At 34.9% G+C, this 14,416-nt stretch overlaps 2 long non-coding RNA genes across 2 annotated transcripts in view; both read right to left on the bottom strand.

Annotated features, from left to right (window-relative positions):
• The window catches only part of LOC102164643 (uncharacterized), a 1,014,431-nt gene that overhangs the window by 764,482 nt on the left and 235,533 nt on the right, over window positions 1-14,416 (bottom strand). The gene's annotated exons all lie outside the window — the stretch shown is intronic.
• LOC110255841 (uncharacterized) overlaps window positions 7,776-14,416 on the bottom strand; it is a 233,609-nt gene continuing 226,968 nt past the window's right edge. The window contains exon 4 of the long non-coding RNA XR_014820103.1: window positions 7,776-7,833. This is a non-coding gene — a long non-coding RNA (uncharacterized LOC110255841). The remainder of the gene's footprint in view (window positions 7,834-14,416) is intronic.

Below are 14,416 nucleotides of genomic sequence, written 5' to 3'. Positions count from 1 at the left end.
TTGGTAGGAATGTAAATTGGTATAGCCACTACAGAGAACAGTATGGAAGCTCCATAAAAAAACTAAAAATAGAACTACCATATGATCTAGCAATCTCAGTCCTAGATACATATCCAGAAAAAATGAAAAGTCTAATTTAAAAAGATACATGGATTCTGATGTTCATAGCATCACCATTTACAACAGTCAAGACATGGAAACAACACTTTGCCTATGAACAGATGACTGGCTGAAAAAGATATGGTGTGTGTGTATATACATATGTGTGTGTGTGTGTGTGTATGTATGTATATATAAAATGAAATATTACTCAGCCATAGAAAGAACAATATGTTGCCATTTGTAGCAACATAGATGGACCTAGAATATTTTGAGTCATTATACATGTATTTCATTTCATATTTGAAACTATCTCCCACTTGGGCATATTAAACATGATTTAGCTACAAACACACTTACATGTATCTTTTATTACACACATGAACTCATTTTTGAGAGGTGAAGACATTTCCAAGACAAGGGTGGCAGATTTTTTAGCATTCTTACCTTCCAGAATGACAGTCACATACACATCTTAAAAAATTCACATCCATGAGAATAAAATGTGCTGTGCTGGCTGTGTGGGCCTGGGCAGCAAGCTACAGGCTATGAGGCAGCCCATTCTGTCTAAGATCTTAAAAGGCGATATTATTAGTAGATATTTTTCTTTTTCTTTTTTTTCCCCAAACTCCTGCAATAGACCTGAGCCATAAAAGATACAGTGATGACGTGAATTGGGTTTGTGGAAATAGGGTAGTCAGATGTACAAAGTGAAAGTAACAGTGATTCTGTTTATGAAATTTAATAAAAAGGTATGTATGGTGAGCATTTGGCTTTTAATATTTCTCTATGAATATACCATGGAAATATTGAAGCAAACAAACATTCAGGAAACATTTAAGATTAGGATTAGGATGTATTAAGGAAATATTTTAATTAAAAAAACAGAATTTGCATAATCTTTGGACACATCATAACCCCTCTCCTAAATACAAATCTAAATTTTCACTTCCTGCTACTACTAATAAATACATGGAAAGCAATCTTGAAAAAATTAAGATATATTTTCCTTTTCCCCAGGAAAAATAGTATTTGATATAGTTGCAATGATTTGTGTTTCTGAAATGAGTGCCATTTTAATTAGGTAATTATACATAATTGTAATTATACACGTAATTGTAATTATACATAATTTGAATTATACTGTACATTATGTAATTATACATAATTTTAATTATACATTTGTCATAAAATCTAAAAAGTTGGAGATAAAGTATCTACTAGGTCACCTAGTCATTCCTAGAATTCTTTCCAAGAGATTCTCTTTTCTTAAAGATTATTCTTATTGTCACGTGAGTGAAACAATTAAACTAAACTTCTGTACTCAATGATCTTTCTAGTCAATCCATAGCTCAAAATATTTGCTCACTTGTTAAATTCTGATACTATGCCTCTCAGAGTGTGTGTGAGTCATGTCATGATGACTCTATTAAGGTATACATAGAAATATTTAATGAAATGTGTCTCATTTACAGATGGGTAAGCTTTTTGTTTTGTTTTTGGCTACATCTATGACACATGGACATTCCCAGGCTAGGATCAAACCTGCGTCACAGCAGTGACAACACCAAATCCTTTACTACTAGGCCACTAGGGATCTCCAAATGGGTAAGGTTGATGTATTGAAACTACCTGAGACATTCCTTAAGTTAACTGGTATCTCTGATGGAGTTGACAATCAGGATAGAAGCCTACAGAAGCGTTGCCAAGGAATCATGAATTCCAACACCCTTGCCTTATACTAGACCTGGCCTTGACTAGGGTGGAATCTTGCTTTTCTCCAATCCTAAACTGATGACACAGCTAATTAGAATGCTATGGTGCACATATGTCTCCTCTCAAAATTGATGCTACCTTCAGAACCACTAAAATGGTATATACTCCACAGGCTGGGTTTTGACATCTAGGTCATTTGGGCAGATACTTTTAAGTTGAAAATAAATTGTATAAAGAGTTAAAGCTTTCCATAAGGAATATTAACTTACATGATCAGCACTTTCTGAGAAAATCACCTCAGGGCTGACTGACCTTAGCAATATACTTGCGGTATTTGCACATGACTGAATCATTCTTTTGTACTATTGCTAAATTAGAAATAAACACAAATTTACTTTCAGTACTATGCAAGGTAAGCAAGTTTCTGCCTTTGACTCTCTCTCTCTTTTTCTCTCCATCTAGATATGTGTGTGTGTGCACACGTGAATGCACTTGCTTATATATACATTTTATGTAAATGGTACACATGTGTGTATACACACTCTATGGATTAGAAGTCATTTTTCTTTTCTATGGATCTGTTTGGGTTTTCTCTCTGTCCATCCATCCATCCTAAGTCACAATCACTATCCAGTGTTGAATGAAGTAAACTGTAGACACATACCTTAAGCTTTCAATTAGAAAGAACACAGAGGTATCCTGCTGATAGCTTGTGCAGTGATAATTACTGAGACCTTTCTTAATTCAAGTCAAATTATCTATCTTCTGTTATCAGTTAGACTTTAACCCTTAATGGACATCTGCTATGAATAAAATGCATTCTACTTGGCAGTGTGGCAACATATAGGCAGGAAGAGAATCAGCTTTGGATCCATAAGGACATCCCTAATATTGAGTAAGTTATATAATCAATTGAATCCATCATTTCTTCATCCATACATTAGGGCTGGTTATATATTCCCTTCGAAAGTTCAGGTGCAAGTTTTCTCTAAGCCTCCTACCAGAATGTTTAGCCCAAGATAACTGCTCCATACAGGCTGATTTTCTTCCATGTGTCTAGTCCCCACATTATGTTCAAACTTGCCTTGTATATTCTGTCCCTGATCGAGCCATTCTCTGGTTACATGCTACGCTCTGAATGCTTAATCTCTGCTGAGGATGTCAACATTTATATGTACCCTGAGCAGCCTTTAGCATTGGGTTGCATCTACCGTGAATCAGCCAACTATATACTAAAAATTCACATCAGAAAAGCCCTATCTTGGATGTGTTGTATTTTAATGAAAAATTTGGTTCTAAGACTGAACTGAGAGATCGCTGAGACCAAGAGCAATATAAACACAATTCCTACATCACTGGAGATGTTACCTCCTTTTCCAAGATGATGGTACCTGATATATAAGATATTTGTGGGGACAAAATGATTTACCACCGTGTGAGGCACACAGAGTGCAAACCCTAACCTTACTTACAGTAAACTATAAATGATTTGAATAAGGAAAGGACTTTTATTTTAATTCCCAGAATTAAGGCTTTGTTTAAAAAATTAAGTTAAAATTTTAAAAATAGGGTCTCTGAAACAGGCACTAAACCAGATAATCTGATCTAATTTTTCTATTTTCTGAGCTTCTGAAGCCCTCTTGATTTTTCCCAGCTAGCATTGTTATTTGCATAATATATAAAAAAAGGTAGTTATGAGACCTTGGTGTTGCTTTTTCCAATGCAATTTTATATACTGGCTACATGCTTTCAATGTTACAATTCAATAATGTATGTCATGGAGTGTACAAAGTAACTGCAAGCCTATTAATTGCCTAACAAATATTTATCAATTACGTGGATAACGCACAAGAAGTAGGATAAGAAACTAGAAATTAATTACGGTTGCAGTATAGTGTTCTACACTTACTGTAATCTGAACCCAGGAAGATGCTTTATGCTTTTCCTTTATCTCTCTGAGTTTCTTAAAATTCAGTCCACAATCTCTCCTTTCTCTATACACTTAGATGACTGCTTTAACCACATTCACGTCTTCAAGGATGCAAGTTCAAAAAGTCTGTGTCATTCACTGTATTTCAAGTGGTCTCTTTAAGAATCACTAAGGTGTTAATGAATCATATATTTCAGATCAATTTCCCAGGTTCCAATCCCCAAATTCCACTGCCTGCAGGACATGTTCCCTTGGCTATGCCATAGGCATCCTGATCTCATTTTGTCCAAAACATAAATCATCACTTTTTTTTACTTGAACCCAATATGTTTCCCATCTAATTTAATAACACTGTCATTCATCCTGTTGCCCAAGGCAGTTTCTTGGGAATCATTCTATATTTTCCTCTCTCCTTCTCAAACCTAAGTCTCCTCTCTCTGACTCTCTCCAATTCAGCTGAAACTATCTTATGGCCAAATGACTTCTAGTGCAAATTATGATAATAACATGCTGCTGGTCTTCAGGCCTTCAGTCTGTTCACTGCCCTGTCAATCCTATACAATTTTGTCAAGGCTTTTCTATAAAACACAAATATGATTCTGCTACTGCCCTACTTAATCTGCTTCTCTTCCCATTCTCTACAGGCTAAAAATTAATTTCTAGAAAAGTCTATAAGTGCCCCATGATTCAGTATTAGTCTGCATGTTTTGTTTCATACGGTAACAACAACAAAAGTGCCTCACGTAGTCTAAACTTTGTGAATCATGCTCAATGAGATGTATCTCATCAAAACTTCTACGCTTTACTGAGGTTTTTCTTTTGGCCCATGTTTTTGTTGTTGTGTTGTTGTTTTTTTTTTTTTTTTTTTTTTTTAAGTGCCTCTGGTTCCTCTTTGAAAAATCTGATCAAGGGTCTCTTATCTTGTGAATCCTTAAATGGCTGAGGCAATGCTTGCAAAGTTCTGTTATAGTTCTGCCATAACTGCTAGAGTGTAATTCTAAACTAAATAACATACATTGTAATTGCATATTTACAAGGCATTCCTTACATGTCTTCTGTGAATATCTGGAAAGCTGAGACAGTCCTTCCTTGGCATAGTATTTGATGCTTGACACAGCAGAGATTTGATAAATGTTGTCTCCATGTATTAATGACATTTATCTAACATGAAAATTGAGACTACAGAATAGCTTTTCGAAGTCAAATTGGGCATTACTTAGCAAGGCCACCCATGGATGATTTAATTCATTTGAGAATTTACCATACCTGATTTTACTATTTACTAACTAATTAGTGCCCTGACACAGAGAAGTTTCATGCTAACCTGGAAACTTAGGCTCAAAAGAAAACTCCACTTAAATGTTCTGGAGGACATTAACCAGTTTTGTTTTGAATACAGAAACTTTGAGAAATAAATCTCAGCCAACTGCACAATGATTCAGGTCACAGACTGGATGGATACACTGGGACAAAGTAGCTATTCAGCTAGTTAATTCAGCTACTTAACTGCTAATAGTTAATTCTTTAAATTTTCATGGCCAAGCAGCCCAATCACACTTATTTCCTGTTGCTCTCAAGACAACTGTTGATTTTCTGAACCATAAAATACATCAATCTCGAATTATAACACAGCTGTCCTGGGAATAAATGCCTCAAATGAATCAAATTCTACTCTTTGATAATGTCACAAATTAGTGAGATCTCTGCCAGTGTGATGATAAATAAGAATATATTAGTAGCATAATTATAGTATTTCTATCTACACTCCCCTCTACCTTCCAAGAATGTTTTATTCCCTACATAACATAAAATACAATGCTTCTTATAATTTGAAGTTCTTTAACATTCACTTGTTTTCTGCAAATGACTCTCTTGATATAAAAAAGTTTTGGGAAAATCTATTCACAAAAAATGTATAACAGTTAAAACTCTTTACATTAAAACAGGGCATATTTCATAATTTGGTGTTTATGACAACCAAATTCAATTTTTTAAATATGTTTAGTAAAGACAGAATTCATCTGATGACAAATTTGAGACTCTAAAGAGTAATTAACAAAGAACTACGCATAACATTCAGGATTAGAGTCTTATTTAGAGTCTCAATGGTATATTTCTAGCCATCTCTATCAACCTCACTATTCATATTATCATACTTACTCTGGTTAATATTAAACAATAATTTAATAAATTTTTAAGCAACACATCCTAGGAATAATATTAATCTTACAATTCTTGTTTTGCAAAGGTACAATTAAGACATGGAATAAATCATTTAAAATTTTAATGCTATGTATAAACAAGCAATAAATTGTATCTTCAGGGAAAAGTTAATTTTCTTTAAAATTTTAATAAACTCAATTAACTTTACATTTGCAAAATATATGAATAAATAAATAGGAGTTGTTTATCTAAATTTATTTAGAGAGTTCTTATGTAGTTTACAAAATTCTCAAAATTATCACTGAGATTTTAGACCCAAAACCTGCTCAGAAAACCTCAAGACTGAGTATAAGAAGGCATGAGAGGAAACCAATTCATAGCTGTTACAAAACAACCAGACACAGACTGTAAATGGATCAATGAGGTGTCACAGTCACCCAGACCACATCCTGTCAAAAGGTCCTCACAAACTAGTAATGAAAGACAGCCTCTGTCACGAGTGGTCAGAGTTGTTATACACTTTTAATAGAGCAATTCTGAAATCACGATGTGCACAGAATCCTACTTGAAATGGCTTAAATGAGGCAAGGCTACAACTGAATTATGAAAAGTTTTCCACATGCATTAATCCAGTATCTTTAAATGTTTCTGTTCTAATTTTGTCTGTTATCCTCATGAATCTTTTCTCCTCCAAAAATTATAGGTAAGAATGACAAAGAGCATTTTGGAAAGAACATCAATGTATTCAGCTATTCTGTACTTAATTCTCCTATTCTTACATTCCTTTTCCAACCTTAAGATTTCAAATTATTTGTACCAAATATACATTGATTTAAATCTTCCATGCAATAAAATTCACTCCTTCCTGTCTGGCTACAGATTCTTAAAGTGGATAACTTATTAGTATATTTTAAAAATACATCCTATAATATCTAAAGGTTAAGAATTTGATAGGTAGTGATAGTTTTCATGAGTAAAATAAAGGTTGCTGAAATTAATTCAAAATACATTCCTTGGGAAAGGAAATACAACAGGAAGAACATAATCTGAAAAATGTTCAAATTAGAAAATACAGTAAAACTTGGATTAGAAATTGGTAATATTTAGAGAAACTAGAGCTAAGGCGAATGCAACACTTGTTTGAAAACAGAAGTAGATGACAAACATGCTAAAGGTAAAGTACAAATGTGAATGACCCAAATGGCACGTGTTAGCATATACCACCATGTGCTACCCAGGATACAGTTCTGCCTGTAAGAACCCCTCTCAGGTGCAGACACACACCATCCCCACAAAATTCATATTGTTCTCGTTGAGAGAACTGAGAGAATTTTCATATTCTTTAAAATTGCATATATATTTCTAGGTTGAATGATATTTTAAAAAATCACTCAAGTTACCACTGATGTGTAATACTGACAGTTCATAACTGACAGCAAAAAGGCCAGTATTTAAATGAGAGAGGGAGATAAGCCTTGATTGAGAGAGAGAAGAGGATTTGCATATTTTCTCCCATGATTTTCAGGTGTTCAACTCATTTTTGCTCTAAGGGCTCCTATTCCAGGTACTATATACATATCTGTGTGTGTGTGTGTGTATGTATATACACACATATATACACACACAGATATGTATATACATGTATGATCAAAATACAGCAATTATCTATTCATTTCACAAATAACCATGTACCTAAAGATGAGACAGATGAAGACATCTTCCCTATATCATAAACTATATAACTTCCAACTGGCTAAAATCATTTTCTACATTTACGTTCATCTAATCTCTGAGAGTTGGTGCATAGAAGCAAGCTTAGCTGCAGCAGTAATTGTTTTAGTTCATTTACACACGGATACTATCTTACCTTCTCTCTCATCCCATCCCCTAAGTATAGTTGTATTTATTATCACATATGTAAGTGTCTGGAAAAAGAAAAAATAATTAGCGAGAAAGAATTCTTCTTAGATATTTATAATATTGATAACACCTAAACTATTTGCTCTTTATAGATATAAAATAAGTTTAAGCATTTTTCCTTGAAATCTGATTTTTGTATTGCAATTGTAAATGAAGAGTAACATACAATTATGCACATATTTCCTGGGCTGACTTTCTAAATGCAGGGAATGCAGAAAATAATTGACATCTTTAAGAAAGGAGGAAATGCGAGTTCCCGTCGTGGCGCAGTGGTTAATGAATCCGACTAGGAACCATGAGGTTGCGGGTTCGGTCCCTGCCCTTGCTCAGTGGGTTAACAATCCGGCGTTGCTGTGAGCTGTGGTGTAGGTTGCAGACGCGGCTCAGATCCCGCGTTGCTGTGGCTCTGGCGTAGGCCGGTGGCTGCAGCTCCGATTGGACTCCTAGCCTGGGAACCTCCATATGCCTCGGGAGCGGCCCAAGAAATAGCAAAAAAGACAAAAAAAAAAAAAAAAAAAAAAAAAAAAGAAAGGAGGAAATGAACACCTATTTCATAAATCCCCACTACTGGCACCAGAAAAATATTACTCATCATTTTCCTTATGAATATATTTTGAAATAACTGGTAAATTGTCTGGCATGTGTTAATTGCTCAGTAATGGCTAGAAAAGCCTCCATCTGAATCAGCTTATTCTGCAAAAATTTCTGGGATGTCACAAAAAGGTATCCATCTGCCTATTCCAGTAGCCATCTGCAAATTAAGTGATACTCAAGGTATTTTACAATAGATAGTAAGTACAAAGAGACAAATAATACAGCCCATTGTTGTCTGTACATTGAAATAGGCTCCTGGACATATTCTGTGAAACCAAGTGTCAGCAAGGATTTCCTGGGGGCCTTTAGAAGGAGGCAGATTAATGAGGTGAGAGAACTGTGGGATTTGCAGCAGTATAATTTTTCAACATGCTTAAGAGTAAGTTTTAATATTTTAACAAATGGCATTGCTGTATTGGTTCACAGTGACTCACTGGTTCACATGAGCCTTAGTATGAGACCACCCTTATCTATCCAGATTTAGCTTATTTTTAAAACAAAAAATACACTAATTTTTATCTTTGTTAACTAAAGTATATAATAATTATATCTAAGAAAGCTTCAGCTAAAACATAATTTGCTGTCTGAGTTCTATTCATCATCTCTTATCTTAGTAACTCCCTAACCTTAGGCGAGTCATTTAATCTTATTTTACCTCAATTTTATCACCTGATTTACAGGTATAAAATAATATCTCCTATATGAGGTTGAAAAGACATTATGACTGAATAAAATATGATTAAATAATAAAACTTTACATTGTACTGTAAAGCAAAATGGTCATAAATTAGCTAAAATTTATTCAGTGCCTACTGTATGTGAGGTACTGGTCTCCTCTTGCCCAAAACTCTTTGAAATAATACTTTTAAAAATTACCATTTAATAAATAAATAAAACAACACAAGCAAGTTTCTCAACATTGCACAGCTAGTAAGTGGAGGAGCTAGTGCTGACTTCAGGCTGTCTGGCTCAACACTTTAAATCAGTCATTTTCTTCATATTATGCAAATAATCAATATGCATATATAAGATTTTATATAAATAGAACAGACTGACAAAATTAAATTTAAGAAAATTGTTATTTGGATTGGAAAATAAATACATCTGTTCTGTTGATTATGTTTAAAACTAATAATTGATAGCATTAGATAGAAAACCAGTACCTATGTAGAAGATTTGAGCAATTCTATCAACCAACTTAACCTAATAGACATTTACAGAAAACTTCACCCAAATAGATATGAATACACATATTTTCAAGTGCACACAAGGTTTTAGTTTTCTTCTCTTTTTAGGGCCACACCTATAGCATATGGAAATTCGCCAATGCTAGGGGTCAAATTGGAGCTGCAGCTACAGGCCTATGCCACAGCCACAGGAATGGCAGATCTGAGCCACATTTGTGACCCATCCTACAGCTCATGGCAATGCCAGATCCTTAACCCATTAAGCAAGGCCAGTGATCAAACACACATCCTCCTGGATACTAGTCAGATTCTTACCCACTGAGCCACAATGGGAACTCCACACAAGATATCTCTGAGGCTTAGATATGGTTTGGTATATATCAATACAATTAAAAGATTTATGTCATACAATAGAATATACATATAAGATATAATATGTTGCATATATTATATGTTATATAATATAGGACGTATAACATGCCATACGATATAATATATAATCAATATAATTAAAAGATTTGTCATACAAGGATACGTTCTTTGGCCACAATCAAAATAAAATTCAATAGCAGAAAGATAACTTAATTTGGAAACTAAGTAACATTCTAAATAGCTCAGCAGTTACAGAACCAAAAGGGAACTTTAAATTATTTTCAATCTACTAAAAAGGAAAATGCAACATAATAAATATTAAATAACTAATGGAAAAACAAATGTGCAGTCAGACAAGATTTAAACACTCCTCTCTCTACAATTACAAGAAAAACTATGAGTTCCTGTCATGGCTCAGCGGAAAAAAATCTGACCAGCATCCATGAGGATTCAGGTTCGATCCCTGGCCTCGCTCAGTGGGATAAGGATACAGCATTGCTGTGAGCTGTGGTGTAGGTCAGACTTGGCTCAGATCTGGCATTGCTGCGGCTGTGGTGTAGGTCGGCAGCTACAGCTCTGATTAGACTCCTAGCCTAGGAACCTCCACATGTGGTGGGTATGGCCCTAAAAAGACAATAAATAAATAAGAACAACTAGTCCAAGTATGAGAAAAATAGAGAATTTGTAACAATATTGACTGTCTTAGCCAAGTTATTATATGTAGGACACTGTAACAAAAGCAGAATATTCTTATAAGCTGTACAAAGCACACTCACTAAGATAACAGGCTGGGCCATAAAAAACAGAAAAGACTTGGAGTGTGATATCTAATACAGAACTAATAAATTAATAAAAAATATAGTAAATTTTCAAATATTTGGAAACTATTTCATTGAAATAATGCATGGGTCCAAGAAGCAATCACAAGGGAGTAATTCATATATCAGCAAGTCCATTGGTTATTTACAGTTGCCAAGATATGGAAGCAACTAATTGTACATCAACAGATGAAAGGATAATGAAGATATGATACACACACACACACACACACACACACACACACACACACACAGAGGAATACTACTCAGTCATAAAAAGAATGAAATGCTGCCATTTGCAACAACATGAATGGACTTGGAGAGTATTATGCTAAGTGAAATAAGTCAGAGAAAGACAAATACTGTGTAATATCATTTGCATGTGGAATCTGAAACAGAAAAGAATCTAGTGAATATAACAAAAAAGAAACAGACTCACAGATATAGAAAACAAATTGCTAGATACCAGTGGGGAGAGAGGAGACAGGGAGAGAAAGATAGAGGTAAAAGAATAAGATGTACAAGCTGTTATGTATAAAATAAATAAGCTACAAGAATATATAGCACAACATGGGGAATATACTCAATATTTTATAATAATGTAAGTGCAATATGGTCATTAAAAATTGTAAATCACTAAGTTGTACACTTGAAACATATAATTTTATACATCAACTATATCTTAGTTTAAAGAAAATAATAATGATATCTGATGGTGGGCAAAATACCTGCTCTCATTCAATGTATTGATGAGTATAAAACTGTATTTCAAGTTACCCACAACTGGCGATGATTTGAAAATGCCAGTTATTTCTATTACGACAATCACAGATACTGCTATATTGTTGCCTATATTCATGACTGAAGGAACTATTCAATTTCATTTCAAAAATAAGGATGCAATTTTTCCTGTCTTTGAATATTATCACCCCCCCCAAAAAAAAAAAAAAAAACTGCAGGGAAAGTCATCTTTAGGAGAATCAGAGAAGCTCTACCATAAAGGCACTTAGGGCTTCTTCTTGGCAATAAAAGAACATCAGAGAGTAGTATTCATAAAATTGATGACAGGATAGCATCTTCTCAGATACACTCATGTCACATTGGGGTCTCTACATTGGTTCCTCAGAATGGTTACTAGTCATGATTCAAACACACACACTAAAGACATCAACCACAGTGATAAGCTCCAGTCCACCCAGGATGCTGAATTGTTGCCAAGGCTGTAATTGCCATAAAATAGTTGAATCCTGGTCAGGACAAATCATGGCACTTTCAAAGACAGAAGGGCTATCTCTACCCCTCATTGTAATTTATCCCAACACTGCCCTGATACTCCTAGAACTCTTGGTGCTTCTCCAACAAACCTTCACTGCTGACAGCCCTAGGCTCCTCGTTATCTTTCAACTTGTTTATTAATTGCCTATTCACAGTGCAATCATAATTAAGAGCTAGAAGAGATGCCTAATGAAGTTTTTGGGTTTCCAGACTTATTTTACCCTGCCCACATTAAGTATTTAATACTCTAACTTCTCCTAATGATAAAGATGAGGTACTCCATTTCTTGCCTACTTCCTTTTTTTTTTTTAATTATAGTTGATTTATAATGCTGTGCCAATTTCTGCTGTACAGCAAAGTGACTCAGTCATACATATACGTACATTCTTTTTCTAAATATTGTTCTCCATCATGGTCTAGCCCAGGAGACTAGATATATATTTCCTATGCTATAAACTAGGACCTTGTTTATCCATTCTAAATGTAACAGTTTACATCTACTAACCCCAAACGCCCAGTCCATCCCACTCCCTCCTGCCCCCAACTTGGAAATCACAAATCTGTTCTCTATGTCTGTGAGTTTGTTTCTGTGCTTAGACAGGTTCATTTGTGCCATATTATAGATTCCACAGAAAAGTGATATCATATGTGATTTGTCTTTCTCTAACTTATTTCACTTAGCATGATAATCTCTTGTTGTATCCATGTTGTTGTGAATGGCATTATTTTGTTTGTTTTTATGGTTGAGTAGTATTCCATTGTATTTTTGTGCCACATCTTTTTTTTCCCAGTGTCTCATTAGCTTTTTTAGTATAGTATTTTTTTTTTTTTTTTTGCCATTTCTTGGGCTGCTCTCACGGCATTCTCACAGCATATGGAGGTTCCCAGGCCAGGGGTCTAATCAGAGCTGGCCACAGCAATGCAGGGTCCAAGCTGCATCTGCGACCTACACCACAGCTCATGGTAATGCCAGATCCTTAACCAAATGAGCAAGGCCAGGGATCGAACCCGCAACCTCATGGTTCCTAGTTGGATTCATCAACCACTGCACCAAGACGGGAACTCCCTATTTTTTTCTTAATTGTAATCAATTGTTATTTCCCCAATACACTATTTTTTTCCTACTGTACTGGTGACCCAGTTATACATATATGTATACATTCTTTTTTGTCACAGTATCATGCTCCATCATAAGTGACCAGACATAGTTCTCAGTGCTACACATCAGGATCTCATTGCTAATCCATTCAAAAGGCAATGATCTGCATCTATTAACCCCAAGCTCCCAATCCATTCCACTCCCTCCCCCTCCCCCTTGGCAACCACAAGTCTATTATCCAAGTCCATGATTTTCTTTCCTACATCTTAATCCATTCATCTGTCAATGGACAATAGCCATATCTTGTCTATTGTGAATAGTGCTACTATGAACTTTAGAGGTGCGTGCATCTTTTTGAATTATAGTTTTTTCTTCATGTATATGCAGGAGTAGGATGGCTAGATCACATGGTAGTCCTATTTTTAGTTTCCTGAAGAAAATCCATACTGTTTTCCATAGTGGTTTTACCAAGTTACATTTCCACCAACAGTGAAGGAAGGTTCTATTTTTTTCTCCATACCCTCTCCAGCATTTGTTACTTGTACACTTATTCATGATAGCCGTTTGGACTGATGTTAGGTGATATACCTCACCACAGTTTTGATTTGCATTTCTCTAATAATTAGCGATGTGGAGCATCTTTTCATGTGCCTATTGACCATCTGTATGTCTTATTTGGAGAAATATCTATGAGGTCTTCTGCCTTTTATTCAATTTTTTTTTTTGCTGTTTATTTGTAGGAGTTGTTTATTTTGAAGATGAAGCCTTTGTCAGCTGCATCATTTGCAACTATTTTCTCCCACTTCATAGGCTGCCTTTTCTTTTCTTTCTTTTTTTAATGGTTTCCTTTGCTGTGCAAAAGCTTGTCAGTTTGATTATGTCCTATTGGTTTATTTTTGTTTTTATTTCTATTGCCTTTGGAGACTGACCTAAGAAAACATATACATGGAATATGTCAGTAAATGTTTCAACTATGTTCTCTTCTAGGATTTTTATGGTTTCATGTTTTTATGTTTAAGCCTCAAGCCATCTAGGGTTTATTTTTGTGTATGGTGTGAGGGTGAGTTGTAGCTTCATTGATTGGTATGCAGCTATCCAGTTTTCCCAGCACCTCTTGCTGAAGAGACTTTTTCCTTGCCTCTTCTTTACTGTAACAGGTATCTAAAAATGGCATGTCAGTGATACATCTATTCCCAATGTAAGTCAGAGTATGTCCTCCATTGTTTCCCAGGATCTCTAGGCA

Source organism: Sus scrofa, chromosome 11, assembly GCF_054392235.1.
Source record: "Sus scrofa isolate SSC_HxYL_T2T_F1_AM1 chromosome 11, Sscrofa_HxYL_maternal_Yorkshire_Landrace_v2.0, whole genome shotgun sequence".
Taxonomy (NCBI): Eukaryota; Metazoa; Chordata; class Mammalia; order Artiodactyla; family Suidae; genus Sus; species Sus scrofa.
The sequence above is the reverse complement of the archived record's forward strand: the minus strand, read 5'-3'. Positions and strand labels throughout refer to the sequence as shown.